The 22,203-nt window shown below is 34.7% G+C and overlaps 1 long non-coding RNA gene and 1 pseudogene across 2 annotated transcripts; one reads left to right on the plus strand and one right to left on the minus strand.

Annotated features, from left to right (window-relative positions):
* Window positions 1–716: 716 nt before the first annotated feature.
* LOC134240649 (uncharacterized) lies at window positions 717–3,299 on the minus strand (annotated as a pseudogene).
* A 2,336-nt stretch (window positions 3,300–5,635) lies between these two features.
* LOC134240645 (uncharacterized) lies at window positions 5,636–21,892 on the plus strand. Of its 2 annotated transcripts, none has more exons than XR_009986490.1 (4): window positions 5,636–5,806; window positions 16,944–17,199; window positions 18,387–18,506; window positions 19,776–21,892. It is a non-coding gene; the product is annotated as an uncharacterized LOC134240645 (long non-coding RNA). The 2 variants fall into 2 exon arrangements; XR_009986491.1 differs by having other exon boundaries at window positions 16,944–17,079.
* Window positions 21,893–22,203: the final 311 nt, after the last annotated feature.

A 22,203-nucleotide genomic window follows, 5' to 3' on the forward strand; every position in this document is an offset into this window, starting at 1 on the left:
ATCAGAGCAAGGCGTTAGAAAATACATGAAAAGCAATGTACAAATGAAAAAGAGAATTTCTAAAATCTTGGATCCGCCCACAAAACAGGAATCTCAGGAAGCTTCTTCCGATCAGCCTACTGGTAGTAAAAGAGCGCTGGTTCCATGTAATACATATCGTTCTGAAGGCGACGCAAAAAAAATTGTGCAGTGAAAGTAATCGTGCTCTGCGGGATTTAACAAACACGGCATCGGTGTTCCAAAATTGCCATTTCAACTTTTCTTTTGGATCAAATTAATTGACTATGTGTGATTTTGTGCATCAGTAAAAGTGAATAGTGCATAGAGAAGTGTTATACAATGTATTGGAAAGCATTTTTAAAAAATTCGTTTCGTTTGGATTAAAAGTGACTGGCCAAATGTGAATGGAATAATTATCTTAAATTCATAAGAGTAAAGGTTTTGCTTTTCTTAGGAAATGATTTTGTTTAATTCCAAGCAGGAAAAAATATATGATCAATTGATTTTGTTATTTTGAAATTTTTTGAGCAATTAAAATACTGAAATTGAATCAGATTTATTTTTAGACTGTGCTGTATTTTAGATAGAGAATGGTTGGGAAATACAATACGGTATACAGGGTTAATACAGAACGGAAAGTAGCTCCGCCCACCATAGTCCCGTTCTGTATTGCTAATACAGAACAGTAAACTTCAAAGAAAAACACCGCTATCGTGTCACAAGCCATCATCAGACTGGTGCTCAACAGATCGGTTAATACAGCATTTTCCTGCGAATCAGTTAAAGGCAAGATGTCAAAGTTAGGGGTTGCAACATCTAGTACATTTGTAGAATCATCTTTTTTCAAACATTTTTCCTGAATCTTTTCGGAGATTTTCTCTGACATCACTTGTTTTGTGTTTTCATCTGTTATTCCCGAGTACGTTTTAAGGGATGATTAGGATTTGTGCCCAGTCACTGTCATTATATGTCTACTTGGAATTTGCGCAGCATCAAGAACATGTACAGTAGTGGCTCTGCATGAGTGATTGGTATAAATGGTATTCAAACCAGCTTTTTTAGCTCACCTGAGCCGAAGGCTCAAGTGAGCTTTTCTGATCAAAATTTGTCCGTTGTCTGTCGTTGTCGTCGTCGTTAACTTTTCACATTTTCATCTTCTTCTCAAGAACCACTGGGCCAATTTTAACCAAACTTGGCACAAAGTATGCTTGGGTGAAGGGTAATCAAGTTTGTTCAAATGAACGGCCATGCCCTTTTCAAAGGGGAGATAATTATGAATTAGAGAAAAATTAATGGCATTTTTAAAAAATCTTCTTCTCAAGAACCACTGGGCCAGGAAAGATGAAACTCATGTGGAATCATTCTTAGGTAGTGTAGATTCAAGTTTGTTCAAATCATGACCCCTGGGGCAAGGGTGGGGCCAAAATGGCCGACCCAAGTTTTACATAGGAATATATAGGAAAAATCTTTAAAAATCTTCTTCTCAAGAACCACTGGGCCAGGAAAGATGAAACTCATGTGGAATCATTCTCAGGTAGTGTAGATTCAAGTTTGTTCAAATCATGACCCCTGGGGCAAGGGTGGGGCCAAAATGGCCGACCCAAGTTTTACATAGGAATATATAGGAAAAATCTTTAAAAATCTTCTTCTCAAGAACCACTGGGCCAGGAAAGATGAAACTCATGTGGAATCATCCTCAGGTGGTGTTGATTCAAGTTTGTTCAAATCATGACCCCAGGGGCAAGGGTGGGGCCAAAATGGCCGACCCAAGTTTTACATAGGAATATATAGGAAAAATCTTTAAAAGTCTTCTTCTCAAGAACCACTGGGCCAGGAAAGATGAAATTTATGTTGAATCATCCTCAGGTAGTGTAGATTCAAGTTTGTTCAAATCATGACCCCTGGGGCTAGGGTGGGGCCAAAATGGCCCACCCAAGTTTTACATAGGGATATTGAGGGAAACCTTTTAAAATCTTCTTTTCAAATACTTCAAATTTACAATTAGTGTTATTTATATAGAATCATCCTCAGGTAGTGTAGATTCTATTTTGTTCAAATGATGAATGCTTTGGGGGGGGGGGTGGTAAATTCAAGCCTGATGTGCTCAGGTGAGCGCTGTGGCCCCTGGGCCTCTTGTTACTTATTTCTTTCATCAATGATCCAAACTTATTATGACCGAGGGGTGAATTGTCGTAAAACACTCCATCCTTTTGAAAGATCCTGGCTTTTTGAAATAGTCGATCACATTTTGGATTTAGTCTCTTTAGAAATTTGATGAAACTTCTTACTGGACATTTACTGCTCCCTGAAATGAAAAAAATGCATATTTTTGATGTTTTGATAGTCTAGAAGAATTATACAAGATATTCAAATAAAACATTCTTATTATTTCATCATTAAAACATTCCAAATATTTCAAAATATCATTTCCTTTTTTTTTTTGCGTGAACATTTCCTTTTTTTTTTTTATTTCATTCTATATATTTTTGGAGTATAATTTCTTCAATTTTTACCTTTGATTTCATACATTCTGCCGTCGGACGCTTTATCATTATCATCCTGATGGTTTTTTGTTTTTTCATCTGTGGTTAAACATACAGTGTTCCATTTCCACTTGTTGTTACAGCAAAGTCATCCCTCTTTAAATTTGCTAGATTTTCTCTCCCCCATCTTCCAAAATGTAACATAAGGTCAATGAAAACCTAGCAATGCAAAGTAAATCTGAATTATGAATTTTGTAACTTAGAGCACTAGATGTAGGAGAGTTAAACAAATATTTTGCTAATATTAAAAATACAGGTCTTCAGTCTAAGCATATTAAATATACTAACCTTGTACTGAAGAAGCTGTGCGAAAAGAGTAAATCTTTTCCAAGTCCTCATCAGTGATTGCAGGGTAGTGCACCACATTACCAAGTCCGTTTCGCTCATTTATTTTGTCATGCTTTTAAAGGCCTTGTTGGATAACTTGAATTCGGTTCCCTTTAGAATGTCAACACTCTTCCCACCCTTTTCAAGGTGCCGCTGTATGCCATGTCTATATGCAATTAGAGCACTTTTCCTACACGTTTCACCTTTTTTGTTTCTCATTTCGCAGTAAAATGTGGACAGTTTTTCATTGAGCTCGGCTGCGGAAAAACTCTCAAAGTCAGCCGACATATTTTTCGCTGTTAAATATTCCCTGAACGTTTTTACCGCTGTGATGGTTGATTTTTTCCTGCTATCGGCATCCACATTGTCGAAAATTTCTTTCAATTCTTGTTCATTGAGAGTGGCAAAGCGATTACTCGGATTAGCCATCATTTCCTCAGGCTCAGTTGCAAACAACAATAGTTAGGCGAACGCCTTATCAAAGCTAAACAGTAGGGGGTTCAGGTAACCCGACTTACCTATGTAATCGTGCCATTTAAACACAATTTATCAATGTTTATAAACGTAATTTTTGCATTATTATTCATATTTATCTAGAAATTAAATATAATGAATTTTTTCTACATTGTTTGAACTTTCGTATGATATATGTGTTATGTCATTCTGAAGAGTTTGCATTAAAAATGAACCCGGTCGAAGTTGTGCTAAAATTGAATACGGGGTTTCCCCTTTGATGCATGGCACTGTAGTTTTGTCTTCGCGACGTTGATAGCGTCATTTTGATTTGCTTTCCGGGAGGCAATTTTTAAGGAATTAATGACATTGACCTATCACAGGAAAGATTACATTTTGGAGATCAACATTGTTAATGTTGCATCTCAATGCAATGTGCAGAAGTTTATGCATTTTCGTTTCAAAGGAAAGAAGTCAATTTTACTACGGTAAGTAATCGAAATATTTTTATGCAACATACACTATTAGAAAGCTGAGAAAATTTCCTATCTGAATATTATGGTTGTGTAATAAATAATTTACCCGGATTTCCAATCAAAAGTCGTCACCCCGACGCAACTTTTGAACAGTTTCTATGTACCTTTAATTTCATGCGCACTTTTGTATCGTAAAACCACAAAAGAAAATAGAAATGCGACATTAAATAATAATATCAGGATCGACTTATTGGAAAAAAAATCTACGAAAAATATCATTTCCTACAATGTACTACACATAAACAGGGAAAACAGGGACCTATAAACGCCCCCTGATATAAATGTACAAATCTAATTCTGTTGCCAGGATTTCCTCTAGATTCTGAAATACATATAATGTACTGTATAATAAATGAATAACCAGAAATTCTTCTAACTAGGCCCTATAAAAATATTTTTGTTATTAACATGATACTTTGTGGTTATTTTTTTTTTCAGTGAGTATTTATAAACAGTCAGACTTCAGGAAAATGCGAGAATCATTCCATATCATGATTATGGTACCCGCCGGTAGTAGCAGATGTCATTCAACTTGTCCAGGAAGCTGAATATATAATTATTGATTGATACCGAAAATTTGATATCATGTATTTTAAAGATCGATCTATACAAATTTTAAATAAAGTTGTGAATTAACTGTAGTGAATTCTTTTTTTCCAATCTTTGCCGTTTTCATATTAATATTGACAGCTTTCTTCTTTGTGATGTCCAGACAAAACTCTGACTTTTAATGAGCATATTTGATTAAGATAACCATTTTTATAAATCTTTTAAATGTAATAAATTGTAAAGAATTTATAAAATTTCATTATTTTTTTTCTTAACTTAGATTTTGAAAGCAATTGTATCAGAAAGACTGTATCGGCCATTTTCAATATTGGTGGCCATTTGGTGGCCATATTGGATGTTTTGCTGCCATCTTGGATATTTTTTACCTGGCATGGAAACAGAAAATTAGGGCTTGCATAGACCTTTCCGAAAATATATAGTTTGCCATACTTCCAAATAAAATTAGACTTGTTACTTAAAAAAATACATAGATTTAACGGATTTTTCTTCCTTTTATGTGCCATCAATAGGTACCCTTTAATAGTTAAATATCCTTACATAAAATAGCAGTATTCACAACATTGATAATTCCATAATTTCTGTTCTACTTGGAATTTTTTCACCAAGTAAAGTTTTTTATATTTCTAGAATGTGTCCATGTTTGTGCTAGAATAAATTTATTTGAATATATCTCATCGAAAATTTATACCTGAACCCCCTATAAACAGTGATTGGCCGAAGAAACACATGATATCCAATCAAATCAAAGCTAACTTGCAGACAGTTTAGGAATCTATTATAAGTATAGTAGGGTTTATAAATTTTCTATTTTTAGTATAGTAGGGTTTATAAATTTTATTTTAGGAAACATCTGGTTTATAAGTGATTTATAGCAGAATCACGTGGTATTAATCGACTAATCATAGGTTTTGAATAATATGGTATTATGATAAATGTATTTATTCCACTGAAGTTAACAGTAATAATGTGTTTATTCATTTTTTTCTCTTAAAAAGGAAGGGGGGGGGTTGTGCCACTATAATGCATTTATTGAGAATGAAATAAGAAAATTCAATATTTAGGCCTTTGTGGAAAGCAAAACATTAAGATTTTGTACTGGATTCTTATCTATTGTGTGCATCTGAAACGGGGGTACAAATGTTCATGCATCTGGAGACCATGACTTGTTGAACTGTGTTGTGTATTACTGGACTAGTCCAAATCACCCCTACTAATGTGTTCGGATGATATTCTTTATCGCTGTTAAGTGTAGCGTAACATCCGAGTGGTCGATTTGACCTCTAACGAGACCAGCCTCGAGACCGTGCGAGATCTGCACCAGTTCCTGTAAGATTTAGACAGGAAGTAGATATGTGTTTTGGGATTTATGCATTTAATGTAAGTAAAGTTCATTTTATTTGCCTTCATTCACTGGAACATTTTTTGCACATTAAATTTGATTCAATTAGTCTTTATTTCTCAAATTCTATCACCTCAAACACATGAAACGAGAAACATTAAATCATGTACATTTAGAGTTATCGTCCTTTGTTTACATGCCTCCACGTGGTTGGAAAATTAAAAATCTTTTGGTGCTATAAAAATATATAGGGCTTGTCAGTGTTTTTAAATTATTATACTAATTTATTTATGTTGTCCTTGGTGTTGTGAAATATTTTACCCCAGTATTAAAAGAGGTGAAAATGATTCAATGTGCAGAAAATGTTATAGTCTGTTTTACTTCTCACAATAACAGATACACAATTTCTTAGTTACTTACATGCAATATACATGTAATAAACGTGTGAAGAAGTGCTTAATTAACATGATTAAATGAATATAGAATGAATGTGACATTCAAAAGATTAGACATGGTAGGCCTAAATGACAATGTAAACAACACCCAAGTGATCAGCTGGTGATAATTATTCAGGCGCGGATCTAGAAATTTTTCAAGGGGGGGGGGGGTAAAGAGAAAAAGAGTTTATATAACTTACGTTTTACATAAACATGTACATGCAGTTAAATAACTCAGTTGGATACAGGGTGGAGTATGGTTTTTAAAAATGGTAGGTTGATCAACCTGTGAAAAAAATACTTGTACCTATAGATTACCTGAAATTTTTTGAAAAAGTGAAAAATAAATCTCTGAACCTGTAAATCCTATTATGTGAAGAAGTAGGGTTTCACTTTTGTTATCACAACCAAATTTTTTTTATATATTACAAATTTACAACATTAGCCTTTCAACATGTTCAATGACATTTTTCTATAATAAGAACACAATACACTGTAGAACAGTAGAAATTTGGGTCTTTCTCTCGAGCTCTCTTATTTTGCAAATCAAAAGGGGGGAGGGAGTGCAGCGGGAGACGGTCAAAGCACCCCCTAATAAAAACGTCCCAGTCAAAGTGTCCACTAATTTTAGTCAAAGCGTCCCCTGATTTTAGTCAAAGGGCCCCCTAACATATTTTTATAGAAAAAATACCGCCACCAAATGTTGGTCAAAGCATCCCCTGATTTTAGTCAAAGCGCCCCCTGATATTGGTCAAAGTATGCCCTGATTTTAGTCAAAGCGCCCCCTACATATTTTTACAGAAAAAAATATCTTATTATAAACAATCTTTACTGTCCCAAAGAAATGGTCAAAGCGTCCCTTGGTTTTGGTCAAAGCTCCCCAAAATCAGGGGACACTTTGACGGGGACAGTTTAATTAGGGGATACTTTGACTGGATTTCAGTGCAACCCCCGTAACCCCTCTCCCCCTCTTGATCTGCCACTGTTATAAACAACTATTGAACTAACTTTTTTACAGGTCTCTCTCTCTCTCCCGATCTCTTCAACTCTTGCACCAAGGAGTAATTGATAAAAATAGATTAGATGAATAAAAGAAAACATTTTGTAACATTTAAGTGCATGACTTAATTAAGCTTATTCCAGACTATGCCCATGTTTCTACATGATGTTGACTGTATGAATTTTAAAGACTGATTCAGTGTGATAATTAATATCTGATATACCTGGTTAATCATGTTAATTTGATTGTACAAATAGAAATTGTTTGTTATCGACCCTTAAGATTATTTAAATTTCCTTGATCACAATCTTAGATGACATACAGACACTTAAACTGTAAAGTACTAAGTACTGAGCACATGAATAGTACTAGTAAATAATTTGATTGATTCATTATCATGCCTGGAGTGATAAAAGTATTTCAAAAAGTCTGTCAAATTCTTATAAACATAATTATTTCACTCTATATGATCATGATGGAGTGTGTCAGTGTCCCTTATGCAAAGAAATATAATTGCTTTAATAAATTCTTATATATTTTTATAATATTTTTAGATGTTATTGACTAAAATGATTGATCGTTATCGAAATAAAATATCTCTTAATTTATTTATCTTATCTTAAAAACACAGAATATGGAGATAATGAGCAGTATTCAATATCAAAGTCCATAAAACAATACAAAATAGGAGCAGAACAAACACAAACCTCCAAAACATCAGAGGTGGGATCAGGTGCCACGGAGGAGTGAGCATCCCCTGCCAATAGGTCACACCTGCCTTGTGCTCCTTAATTGTCATGATCGTGAAATAACGGAAAAATCTGTCATCAATTCAGTGTATAAATAATGGACTAACAATTCATATGAAAATTAAATTAAACGTCAGTCAGCATTACACATATTGTAAATCAATCAGGGGTGTGCAATTACAAAAATCAATAACTAGCCCACGGGCTAGTGGTAGCTATAAAGTTACTAACCCCAAGTGAAAAGTTACTAGCCCAAATATAGGGGCAAAAATTAAATTTAAAAACTATACGTTGAAAAGAAATTAATTGTTGAAAAAGTCAGGGTACTGAGGTCATTCTTTTTAAAATTGAAGTTTAATTCTCACTATGAAATTAAATCATGTCTAAATTATAATGAAATAAGATTAAAATGAATTTATATGAGATATCTGTATGTATTTACCATAAACGAAAGAATAGAAGAAATTCGGAGTAGGAAAAAACGATCGTTTTTGAAAGTAAATAAGTCAGGTAGTGCTGCAAAACAGATAAGATTATGGAGATTTATTGAGTGTAGGAGCATGTTGTCAGAAATATTTTCACTGGTTTGGAATTTGATAGCAAAAACGAGTGAAAATACAGGTTGTGCTTTTCATGTTTTGCGTGTGTAGTTATAAATTTTACTAGCCCGACGGGCTACCTCCATGCAGAAAATCACTAGTCCGACCCCAAAAAGTGGTAGCCACGGGCGTCGGGCGATGCTAATTGCACACCCCTGTCAATGTGATTTACAATATGTAAATCAACTGTCAATTGCTTTTCTTGGCTGTACAGCATTTTAAGTCACATAGTATGATAATAAGGACTTTCAAGTAGGCATAATTCTGCTTCAGGCATAATCTTAGTTTCTAGGTTTATTTTTCCAGGGGAATTCAGCTTCATTGCATTTTTTCGCCCCAAATCCCTGCTTGACGCAGTGGTTAGAGTGTCTGCTCTAAAGTCGCGAGGCAAGGAGTCAATCCTTATATCACAAGTTCGAATCCCACTGTGGGACTTGGAGACCGGTCCTTTGGATGAGACTGTATAAACTGAGGTCCTATATCACAGTAGATGCTGGCACAAAAAAGATCCGTCAACAATTAGATAACCTTATTTTGACACAGAATTGACTCTGATTTTACTTTGTCAGTGTACATCGAGTGTACAACAATGAAAACTATATGCATCATATCTAAAACTTTTCTTGTGTGTGTGTTTTAGAGGGAGCTAGTGTCAAAACCCCCACCTCCCCATCTGAATCTGTGTACCTGTTTTATAATTTTTGTGATAAATAAATGTATGTGCTTGTAGTTATCATCATGAACATTTAATAAATAAGAGGAAAAATAATCTTGTGCAAAGCACTGAATAGCACAATATTATGGCCAACTGATTACTAATTTAAAATGTTCAAATTCTGTTCAAATACACATACAATTTAATTTTGAAAAATTTGTTTAATTGTAAACTTTGCTTAAATTGGGTATTAAAAGTTGTTTTATAGCAATATACTGGAGGGACAAGTTTGCTTAAAGACAAATTTTAAAAATTTAATCTTTAATAATGATGAATATTAACATGTACACCAAAAGAACATTGATGAATTTACTTTTGGCATCTTACATGTGACTTTTCTTATGGAAATTTATATGCAAGAAAGCTTCAGAATTCTAAAATTTGAGGAATAAATTTAATCTGTTAATGATTCTTTACAATGATAGTGTAGCTTGGTAATTAAAGGCATATTGGGACATAATTTTTAGGTAAACTCAGTAATATATATATATTAAACTGCATTCAGTTCAATGAAAAATGAAGAAGATCATGCAGATGTATGACTGTAAGTGTTGGAGTTTTCCTCTCTGTCTCAGACCAAGAAATAAATTGATATTGCCACTGAACCATCTCTCAGAAAACTTTATTTTTCATTATCTTTTTCACTCTGCTTTAAAATGATATTAAACTGAATAAAGGTATCATCATGATCATGGTTACTTTTGACATCATTGATTTCAAATTTTTCCATGAAAATTCTTCATTTTCTACATAAAGAAGAGGGAAAAGTAAGTTTATATTAAAGATGATTCAGAATCATATCATTGATTTGATCTTGATAGATCTAGCTAGCAACAAAAGAACAGTGTCACAAGTGACATTGTGTCAATGTTTGATATTAGCTTATTGTACAGGATTTGGTGAGAGTTATCTTTATTTTGGGCGTTAGGAGTTATCGTTTATTTCATTTACGCACTATTGGTCACTGAGTTGTATTTGTTCTATTTTTATCAACGTATACTCGTCGAACCCGTTTGAGTAGTTTGGTCAGTTATTTATACTGGGTGTTGGCTAGTGTGTGTCAGAAGAGGTCTGGACGCCGTGAGTTATACTTTACCCATGCTTAGTGATCTTGGGTGTGCCTTTTATATAACCCATGCTGTGTGAACTTGGGTGTGTTCTAGCTGTTTCCCCTGCTGTGTGATCTTGGGATTCAGGGATGTTTTGTAGCGGCGTTGAGAGCAAGACCTGGGGGCCGACAGTATAATTTTAATGTGTAAAATGCCACAGCTCAGTAAGTTTTTATACTTTACAATATTTTTGTTATTAGCTTTAAAGAGCAATATTCGATGTAAAACGGTGAGCAATATAGCGAGAATGTATATATTTACGCTCTAATTCATTTACTTGTTAAACGGCAAAAATACATGTTTTCTTTTGTTATTTGTTTGTAAAATCTAGTATATTGAACAGATATGTATTTTGAATATTTGATTAGAAAACCCTATGAAAATTGTAGGTGACCAAAATTGTATATTAGCTTTATTTGGACGGGAGGATTTATTTACGTGGTAAGGCTACTTGGATATGGTGGACCGGACGGGACACTATGGTGGACCACAGGGACAATATGGTGGACCATGGACGTGGTGTGGAGTGTGAATTTGTCCAGTAATGACCATGATTGAACTTTTGGCCGGTTTCATGTTTATTGTACATATGTAGATAAATTTATTGTTAATTTTTATAAATCTTGTTGTTTCTTGGTACACAGGAGGTCTTCCAAAATATTATTTATTTTGGTTAGTAAATTCTATAAAGAATCCATCACAACTTGAGGTCAGTTGTGACATTTTTGGTGGCAGCGGTGGGATAGACTTTCTGTTACCAAGTATACCTGCACTATTTTCACGTTTTGTAGAAAAGGCTTTAGTTGAAAAAGATTTCTATTGTTTGATTTGTTTTTTTTTCGCAGGTTTTGTACAAACTATTTTTTTTTCATATGCATTTTGTTATTTTCTTATTTTCACATTTGTTGTTTGTTGTTGCGTTGCATATTGTAACCATGGAGTATTTACAATTAGGAGAAAAGTTAGGTTTGCAAGGAACTGAGTTACAAGAGTTTGTTGACAGAAAAGAGAGAGAATATTTTGAAAGGGCGGAAAGGGCAGCAGAGAGAGAAGCGAGAAAGATTGAGAGCGAAATTGAATTAGAAAAACTTAAGAAAGAAACTGAATTGCAAAAATTAAAAGCTGGAGAATTAGCTGTAGGTCCATTAGGTCTTGCTTCTCAATCGCTTGCTAAGTTGCCAAAGTTACCTCCGTTTGATGAATCTAAAGATTGTATTGATTCATATTTACAGAGATTCGAAAGGTTTGCTTCATGTGCTAAGTGGGAACAGTCTTCATGGGCGATTAATCTTAGTGCTCTCCTGAAAGGTAAAGCTCTTGAGGTTTATTCTAGACTTCCAGTTTCAGAGGCTTTGAATTATGGGTCCTTGAAGCAATCGTTGTTAAGGCGTTTTCAACTAACGGAAGAAGGGTTTCGTGTCAAATTCCGTTCCAGCAGACCAGAACAGGGTGAGAATCCTTCACAATTCTTTGCTAGGCTGAACAATTATGTAGAGAAATGGTTGTCTTTAGCAGATAGTCCTAAAACATATGACGGTCTTAAAGATTTGTGTTTAAGAGAACAGTTTTTAAACAGTTGTAGTAAGCAGTTGGGAATGTATCTTAAAGAAAGACATCCGAAGAGCGTAGAAGAAATGTCAAAACTCGCAGATCAATTTATTGAAGCTCATGGTTATACTTCATTCACTAAAGACTTACAAGTTTTTCAGAAGCAACCATCAAGCACTTACAGCGTTCAGAGTAGCAACAGTGGATCCATTAAAAAGACAACAGGCGTACCAAGGATCAGCACAGCAAAAAGGTGAGAGAAAATGTTACATCTGTGGGAAAAGTGGTCATTTGGCAAGAAACTGTTTCTCCAAGCAGAAAATTCCTCGTGCAGTACCTACTTCGCACAATACTCAAAAGGCTGCGATGTTACAGAGTCAACATAACTGTGAGTTGAATTGCATAAAATCTAATGACAATTCTAGTTCCAACTTACAGAATTCTGCTGAAGTAAGGACGGACAACGCAATATCGCATCAAAATCAGCCTCACATAGGATCAGCATGCATCCCTCAACATAAACTGTTGCAGTGTTGTGTCACAGACGGACTTGTTAAACTTGCATGTGGACACGTATTACCTGTTATTGGAGGCGTCTGTAAGGTTTGTGAAAAGATGCCCATTGCTATGGGTTATGTCGGTGAGAACTTTGTTAAAGTGTTAAGAGACTCGGGTTGTAGTGGTGTTGTTGTGAAGAGAGATTTGGTTACAGATGATCAGCTGACTGGACAAGTGCAGAGATGTGTTCTGATAGACGGCACAGTTCGTACAGTAGAGGAGGCTTCTATCTATGTGGACACTCCCTACTTCACAGGTAATATCAATGCTTTATGTATGAAAGAACCTGTTTACGATCTTATCATAGGTAACATCGATGGTGCCAGAAATCAGACGGATCCTGATCCACAGTGGTGTAGAAAGGACGAAAGAGAAGAGTGTAATCAAGTTCTTCAAGCAGTACAGACAAGGAATCAAAAGAAAAAAGAAGACAAAGGTATGAAAAAGCTAAAAGTTACAGATTTAGTGGATACTGATTTGACAATTGATCAGATGAAACAACTTCAGATGGACGATTCTTCCTTGAAAGTGTATCGTGAGCATGCAGCGACTGGCAGAAAGAAGAACATAGGTGAAAATATAGAGACATGGTTTAGTGTTGAAAGAGGACTGTTGTACAGACATTATCATTCAAAAAAGGTTAGTGATCAAAAACTGTATAAACAACTTGTTGTTCCAGAACCTTTGCGACAGAAAGTTATGAAGATTGCGCACGACAGTATCCTAGGCGGACATCTTGGTACAAAGAAGACTCTAGACCGCATCATGTCGAATTTCTATTGGCCTGGAATCCAGGGTGACGTGACGAGATATTGCCAATCATGTGACATATGCCAAAGAACATTTCCTTAGGGCAAAGTGACGAAGATTCCGTTGGAGAAAATGCCACTTATTGATACACCATTTGAACGGGTAGCCGTAGATTTGGTAGGTCCGCTTTCTCCAATTACTGACAAAGGCAATAGATACATTTTGACTGTTGTAGATTACAGTACTAGGTATCCAGAGGCGGTTGCATTGAAGAACATCGATACAGAGACGGTGGCAGAAGCGTTGGTAGAGATATTCAGCAGAGTTGGCATTCCAAAAGAAGTACTGTCAGACATGGGTACGCAATTTACCTCCAACATTATGAAAGAGGGGGGTCGACTTTTATCATTTAAGCAATTAGTAACAACTCCATACCATCCAGCATGTAATGGACTAGTAGAAAAGTTCAATGGTACTTTGAAGTCAATGTTAAGGAAAATGAGTTCTGAAAGACCAAAAGACTGGGATAGATATTTACCAGCATTGTTATTTGCTTATCGAGAAGTTCCACAAGAAAGCACTAAATTTTCTCCATTTGATCTAGTTTATGCACGTAATGTTAGGGGACCTATGGCAGTTTTGAAGGAACTGTGGACAAAGGAGGAGAAGGACCCGGAAGTGAAAACTACTTACCAGTATGTGCTTGACCTGAAGGAGCGATTGGTAAGAACGTGTGAGCTGGCTCAGAGAGAACTTCAGAAGTCCAAAGACCATTACAAGAAACAGTATGATAAAAGAACAAAGCCGAGATCTTTCAAGGTTGGTGATTTCGTTCTTCTTTTGCTTCCAACAGACCATAACAAACTTTTAATGCAGTGGAAAGGACCTTTCAAAGTAGTTGATAGAAAAGGACAAACTGATTACCAGATAGATATGAATGGACATATTCGTTTGTTTCATGCAAATTTATTGAAGAAATACAATGTTCGAGAGGAAAAGAACACAGATTCGCCAACAACTTTAGCGTCTTGTGTTGTTTTGGAATCGGAGGAAACAGAGGACTCAAGTAATGAACATTTGTTACATCTTCTTCCTTTGAAAGCAACAGAATCATTCACAGATGTCAAGGTAAATCATTCACTGTCATCAGATCAGCTTGAAAACATAAATGATGTTTTACATGAATTTCAGGAAGTTTTAACAGATCTACCTGGTAGAACGAATGTTATCCAGCATGAAGTTCATCTCACTACCAAAGAACCAATCAGAAACAGACCATATCAGATACCGTATGCAGTCAGAAGTGCAGTCCGAGAAGAAATACAGCATATGATTGACATGGATATCATCGAACCATCAGAATCACCGTATGCTAGTTCGATTGTCGTGGCAAAGAAGTCCGATGGTAGCCAGAGAATATGTGTGGATTTTCGTAACTTGAACAAGGTAACGATTTTTGATCCAGAACCAATGCCAGATCCAGATGAAATCATGACTAAAATTAGTAACAGTCGTTTCTTTTCTAAACTTGATTTATGTAAGGGATATTGGCAGATTCCAATGAGAGAAGAAGACAGAGACTTAACATCATTTTTAACACCAGATGGTTTGTACAGATTTAAAGTAATGCCCTTCGGTATGAAAAATAGTCCAGCTACTTTTAATAGGCTAATGCGGAAAATTCTCAAAGGTTTAGAGCATACTGATAGTTTTGTTGATGACATTCTCATTCATACAGAAACTTTTGAAGAACATGTTACAGAACTAAGAAAAGTGCTGGAGAGACTACAGAGAGCGCAATTAACAGCAAAACCCTCCAAATGTGAGATAGCGCAGACGAGACTAGAGTACTTGGGTCATGTTATTGGAGGAGGTACCTTACAGCCAACCAACAAGAAGTTGAGAGCTATCCAAGAAGCACCAAGGCCAGAGACAAAGAAGCAGGTTAGATCTTTCCTTGGTTTGATTGGCTATTACAGAAAATTTGTGCCAAACTTTTCCACTATTGCTGCTCCTTTAACTGATTTAACCAAGAAAGGTGTTCCAAACAAATTTGACTGGAAACAAGAACATGATAATTCGTTCAAGAGTTTAAAATCTATGTTGCTCTATAGTCCAATTCTCAGATTACCAGATTTGACAAAGCCATTCATCTTAAGAACTGATGCATCTAATCATGGAGTTGGTGCAGTGCTGATGCAGAAGCATGATGGACGTACATTTCCAGTTGCGTATGCAAGCCGGAAGCTGCTAGACAGAGAACAACGTTATTCGGTTGTGGAGAAAGAGTGTCTTGCAGTCGTATGGGCTATACAGAAATTTCAGTCTTACTTGTATGGAAGAGCGTTTGTTGTGGAGACAGATCATAGACCACTACTCCATTTACAAAAGACTAAAGTTTCAAACAGCAGATTGATGAGATGGTCTCTTTTTCTACAAGCGTTCAACTTTAGAACTGAAGTTATTAGAGGTGTAGATAACATTGGAGCTGATTTTCTCAGTCGTGTTGTTCCTGAGTAAGTTTGTGTTCATAAAGACTTTGTTGTGTACATAGTTTTCCATTTATGTCACAAAATTGCATTTTGTGTCTTAAGAAGGGAGGTATTGTCACAAGTGACATTGTGTCAATGTTTGATATTAGCTTATTGTACAGGATTTGGTGAGAGTTATCTTTATTTTGGGCGTTAGGAGTTATCGTTTATTTCATTTACGCACTATTGGTCACTGAGTTGTATTTGTTCTATTTTTATCAACGTATACTCGTCGAACCCGTTTGAGTAGTTTGGTCAGTTATTTATACTGGGTGTTGGCTAGTGTGTGTCAGAAGAGGTCTGGACGCCGTGAGTTATACTTTACCCATGCTTAGTGATCTTGGGTGTGCCTTTTATATATCCCATGCTGTGTGAACTTGGGTGTGTTCTAGCTGTTTCCCCTGCTGTGTGATCTTGGGATTCAGGGATGTTTTGTAGCGGCGTTGAGAGCAAGACCTGGGGGCCGACAGTATAATTTTAATGTGTAAAATGCCACAGCTCAGTAAGTTTTTATACTTTACAATATTTTTGTTATTAGCTTTAAAGAGCAATATTCGATGTAAAACGGTGAGCAATATAGCGAGAATGTATATATTTACGCTCTAATTCATTTACTTGTTAAACGGCAAAAATACATGTTTTCTTTTGTTATTTGTTTGTAAAATCTAGTATATTGAACAATATGTATTTTGAATATTTGATTAGAAAACCCTATGAAAATTGTAGGTGACCAAAATTGTATATTAGCTTTATTTGGACGGGAGGATTTATTTACGTGGTAAGGCTACGTGGATATGGTGGACCGGACGGGACACTATGGTGGACCACAGGGACAATATGGTGGACCATGGACGTGGTGTGGAGTGTGAATTTGTCCAGTAATGACCATGATTGAACTTTTGGCCGGTTTCATGTTTATTGTACATATGTAGATAAATTTATTGTTAATTTTTATAAATCTTGTTGTTTCTTGGTACACAGGAGGTCTTCCAAAATATTATTTATTTTGGTTAGTAAATTCTATAAAGAATCCATCACAACTTGAGGTCAGTTGTGACAAACAGTAATTACTAGATCTTGACTATAAGATATTAATTAAATGGTTTTATCATTTATGAAATGTTGTACAACTTTTGCCTTCTTGTTGATTAACTTTTAACACTGAGCCTTAACTTTCAGGTCTCTACAGGAATGCTATTTCACATCAGTATTCTGATGTTGTATGCCAGTCGCCCATCATCATGATCATACCCCTAATATATTGAAAGACAGTAGTGGTACAGAGATTTGGACAATTTATCATCTACAGGATGATGTCAGGATCACAAACAAATAAGAAAATCTGTTCAAGAACATCAAGAAACTTTCCACTGAGACATAAAAACATGTACAGAGGCAATTTCAAAATACACACAAAGAAGGATTTGTCAAAAGTGTAAGTCCCTAGGTCCAGAGGCTCAAGGGAGTTTCTGATTAAAATTTGTCTGTTGTATATTGGTGTACTTATTGTGAGTATTGTTGCCCTTGTTGTCATCTTTGTATATAAACTTTCACATTCTCCACTGGGCCACTTTCAACCAACTTGACACAATTGAGTATTCTTGAACAAGGGAATAAAGGTTATAAGAAAAAAAAAGTTTAAAGAAAATGCAATGCCTTCTTCCTAAGGACAGTCCAGACATGAATGCTGTCTTGACATGTAAACATGTAGCATATATAGATTTGTTATCATTGCCCTGGAGGATAGGGTACAAAGCCCCGAAAGAAAGGGCGACAGAAGAGATAAAGATTTTAGCTCACCTGAGCAAAAAACTCAAGTGAGTTTCTCTTATCACCTGTTGTCTGGCCTAGAAAAACTGAAATTTATGTGGAAGCATCATAGGGTAGTGTATGTAAATTGTTCAAATCATGACCCCCGGGGGTAGGGCGAGGCCACAATAGGGGACACAAGTTTTAAATTGAAAGATATAAGAAAATACTTTAAAAATCTTCTTCACAAGAACTACTGGGCCAGAAAAGCTGAAACTTGTGTGGAAGCATCCGTGTGTAGTGTAGATTTTAAATTGTCCAAATTATGACCAATGTGGGAGGGTTGGGTCACAATATGTATTACAGTGGGGGAATTTGGTAAAGAACAGCATGGTCAAAGCTACAGGTGAGCGATGTGGCCCATGGGCCTCTTGTTTAGTACAGTTAAGTGTTCACATGTATATTGAGGATATTCAATGTTTTGTAGTTGAATATGGAAATTATTTCATGAGTGAGACAGTATATAAACTGATAAATATTGCATGCAGTTGAGTGTAACATTGAAAATTGTCACCCAAAGAAAACCATTGTCAACCGAGGTGCAGCGGAGGTTGACAATGGTTTTCGAGGGGTGAAAATTTTCAATGGTACACTCAACTACATGCTATATTTATTATATTATACTGAATGTTTATACAAATACATATAACAGTGAACTGTGCGCACATAAATTCTGTAGACTATATTCCTGAAGACAATATTCATTGATAAATTTCTTACACATGACCTTCTGAACTTCCTTGACATCAAAGAAGAAATTAACATTATAATACACACTATTTCAAATGCATTAATATTTCACTCTATTTATAGGTGTTTTTGACAAAGAAGGTTTAAAACCTTTGTGGACGTGGATATTGAAACTCCTTAAAACTCTTGAAGGATGAGGAAAAGGAACCATTGAAATGGAACGTGTTGGACAGGGTTATCACGGTAATATTGTTGATTTTGAACATGCATGCAAAAATTTGGTATGATATTGCATATTATATTAAGAAAAGTTCAACACATGCTTTCATTAACTGACATGTATTTAAAGCATGCCCTTTGTCCACAAAGAAATCTTAAAATCTTTTTGAGAGGCTGATTGTATGAAATGATAGATAAATTGGCAGAATGCTTCACTTTTTTCTTATTTATTTAATTCGAAAATGAACATATGAAAATGTACATGTCACATTGGGGAGGAGGTTCAGTATTTTTAAATTGGATGTTGGAATTTGTATCTCAAATGGGAGGATGGCTAATTTCAAAGAAGATTTAGGTTTTGATTGAGATCAGCAATTTTCTTCAAGAATGATGCATTTGATATTACTATTTACAAATTTGAACTATACATGTACATTGTACTTTTGAAAACTGATTCTTGTTAGGTACATTCATGTTTGTCCCAAACCAATTGAAAGCAAATATTTTCAGGAGGATGGTTAGACTAAATGACACAATGACAGTTAAGGCGAAATGGGAACACACCTCTCATATTTATGCAAAACTTAATTAGCAGTCTTTTTGCAGATTCAGATCTGCACATTTAAAGGAGTGGATACATGAGTGCTTTTGAATTAAAATCTGGAATTCCTGACAAGAAATGACACAAATTAATTCACAAAATATTAATGTATCCACCCCTATTTACTGATTTGACACTGGCTGGATATTTCTTTTTTTACACAGAAATATTATTTGACTTAATATTGTGACTTCTTTTTGAATGACCCTGACCTAGGGATTAGTCACACTTTTCATGTGTAGAATGTCATTTTTAACATGTTTAAGGAAAAAACTTTCAATTGACATGTCTCAGAGGAGCATCATGGTCCATATAGGCTTATAGTAAATTATAAATCTGAGTACATTTTACACAATTTATTGTGTGATTATTTTAAAAGTTACTCAATTTTATGTATACAACAACAGACTGATGTGATATGCTGTAAATTCCTTATTAAACACAAGGAATTTATTATTGCAATTTTGCATGTAGCATATTCACTTTCAAAATAGAATGTTTCACTTTTATTTTTATGGTACTAAAACCCATGCACATTCTCCTTATTAACCGCCCATTCACAAATATATATTCTTGCGATTTGATGTTTTTAAGAGCTATTTTGCAATAATAAGAACTCACAAAAAATAAGGAATCTGTAGTATGTACATGTATAATCTCTGAATTGATGTTTGATTTTTTTTCAAATCCAGATCATGCATTTATAAAAGATGACAGCATATCAGCACTGCCTTAAGATTGGAGTTGAGACCTTGTATTTTTTACATGGAAAATAAAGAACAGTTGTCGAATGAAACAGATGCTCGCAGAAGCAAATGTAATGAGGCCAGAATGATGGTGATCAATTTTGAATGATTTCATTCTCTGGTTGAAATGATACTGATCCAGTTTGGTTGACAATGAATACTAAGTATTTTGTTATATATAAGTATAATGGCTTATTTTAAAACTGTATAAAGCTTAATATATAATGTAACGATAATATATAGGAATCAATATTTTTTGAAGGATAAAAGATGTAATTTTTTTTCAATCAGAATTTCCTAAAAAGACTTTCTAATGTAAGTACATGTATGAATAATAGAAGTTTATAATCCTTTCTTTTACTGTCATTGAAATACTGTAGTAATGAACCACAATTTTACACCAAAAATGTTTTAATTTAACATGAACTTTTCAATTTTTTATGAAGTTTGAATTGCGGCTCAAATTGCTTTTTATTGATTTATCTCCCTTAACCTTAGATTTGTAGTGCATTCTATGTACAATTACAAATGTAATAAATTTAATTTTGGAGCATGGGAAAGGTCTTGTTTTGAACTCTGCTGATTTTAACTCAAGCCGAGTAAATGTCTTTAGTACATGTACATCTTTATATGACAAATGAAATGGCTATTTTAAAAAATATGTACATGTACATGTATATCTGTACAAATAATTGATCTTGCCAAAGAGTTATTTCCCCTGTTCACAATTTAAAAAAAAATCTGAATGATATATGCATGACTGTTTTACAAAAAGCAAAGAGATAACTTTATTTTATATGTTTTAGAGATGTCCTCATTGTGTTCAGTATCTGCTTTTCTTACAAGTATTAATGATATTGAAATAAACTGTGCTAATATTAAAAAGTATTTTTATATCATGACATGATTATATATTGAACCTTGTTCATTGGAGCTGTGGCCAGAAGTGTTTGGCTAATACAGCTAGGGGTTCAAAATATTTCACAGAGTGCGATTAAAATACAGAAATAATATATTTTATATGGTAAAACATATATTTAGAAAACATCTTGTTGGATCTTTTCTCAAGTATGATCTCAGTTAAAAGGAACTGGGTGTAAAAAGAGCTTACATGTATATATTCTAGATATTTATTTAAATGCTTTTGGGTCTATGAAAAAGGCACAAGGTGAAGAAATGTGAACATTTTAGTCCAACTTGACATTGGGGACAGGGATATACTAAGTATGTGTAAGATCATGATCATGTGACACCTACATGTAACAGTCAGCTAGATTTAAAAGGGTAATAAGGCTTTGAAGTTTGCCAAATCAATTTAGGTATGACTAGGAAATTAGATTTGTGTGTGTGTTTTCATACATTTTTGTTACCCCCCCCCCCCAATTTTATGGTTTTATGATTCTGACTAAGGGTGTTGGTATGTAACAACACCACCCCCACCACTCATGTGGACAAAGAATTCCTGGAACCATCCATGCCTTTAATAAAAATATCCTAAGTGCTCTGGAAAATTTATTAAACCCTAGAGATAGGGTTGAAAATAAAGAAGTATGAAAATGGGAGAAAAAATATTGAGAAGCAGGATGGATGGGTCTCATCCCTCCTTTCCAAATAAAAAGAAGTTGGAAAAAAAAGAAATTGTGTTTGTTTCGGGGGGAGGAGTTTTAATTTCCTGCATGTCTAACCAACTTGACATGTTTAGGGATCCAGGTTCTGAGTTTCTGAGTCATTTAGATTGCATGTAATTCAGTTTTCATTAAAAAAATATTTTTGTATCATTTAATATTTACTTATAGCACTAGCTCTGAAATCCAAATAACTGCCACCCACCCCCTTTTCCGTGCCCGGATGGATTTATTGGATATGGAACCCTAAGTATTAAATGTTCCTGAACCATGATAACAGAAATCTTGTTAACATTTGATGTGTATCTATAACTGTAAAATAAAGGAATTGCTCGTAACTATTTTTCAAGATCTGGGTTATATATAGAAAACAGACTATAGGTGTGAACGTTCTCCTTTACTGCGAACCTAATGACCTTTGACTAGTTCAAGAGAAACCACGTGATGTAAATTTAAATAACAATAGCATTAGTAGGGGTGCAAATGCGGGATCGGGAAACAAATTAGAAAAAAATCAATTCTTTAGTGTTGCTTGTTCATATACTGATAATATACAATATGTTATTGAGATAAAATTTATAGATAGAATTTCTGAAGTATTAAAAGGAGGTTAAAAGGACAAACTTTATTTAAGGGGGCCGACTATAGTTTCCATTGCGCAATATTTCGCGCATCATAGTAAAATGAAGCGTATTTACTGTTTTAATGCAACTTTTCTCGCTTAATTATTAAAATTAAACAAAATTAAG

This window comes from Saccostrea cucullata, unplaced genomic scaffold (assembly GCF_032062105.1).
Source record: "Saccostrea cucullata isolate Sc308-1 unplaced genomic scaffold, CSIRO_AGI_Scuc_v1 ctg3046, whole genome shotgun sequence".
Classification (NCBI taxonomy): Eukaryota; Metazoa; Mollusca; class Bivalvia; order Ostreida; family Ostreidae; genus Saccostrea; species Saccostrea cuccullata.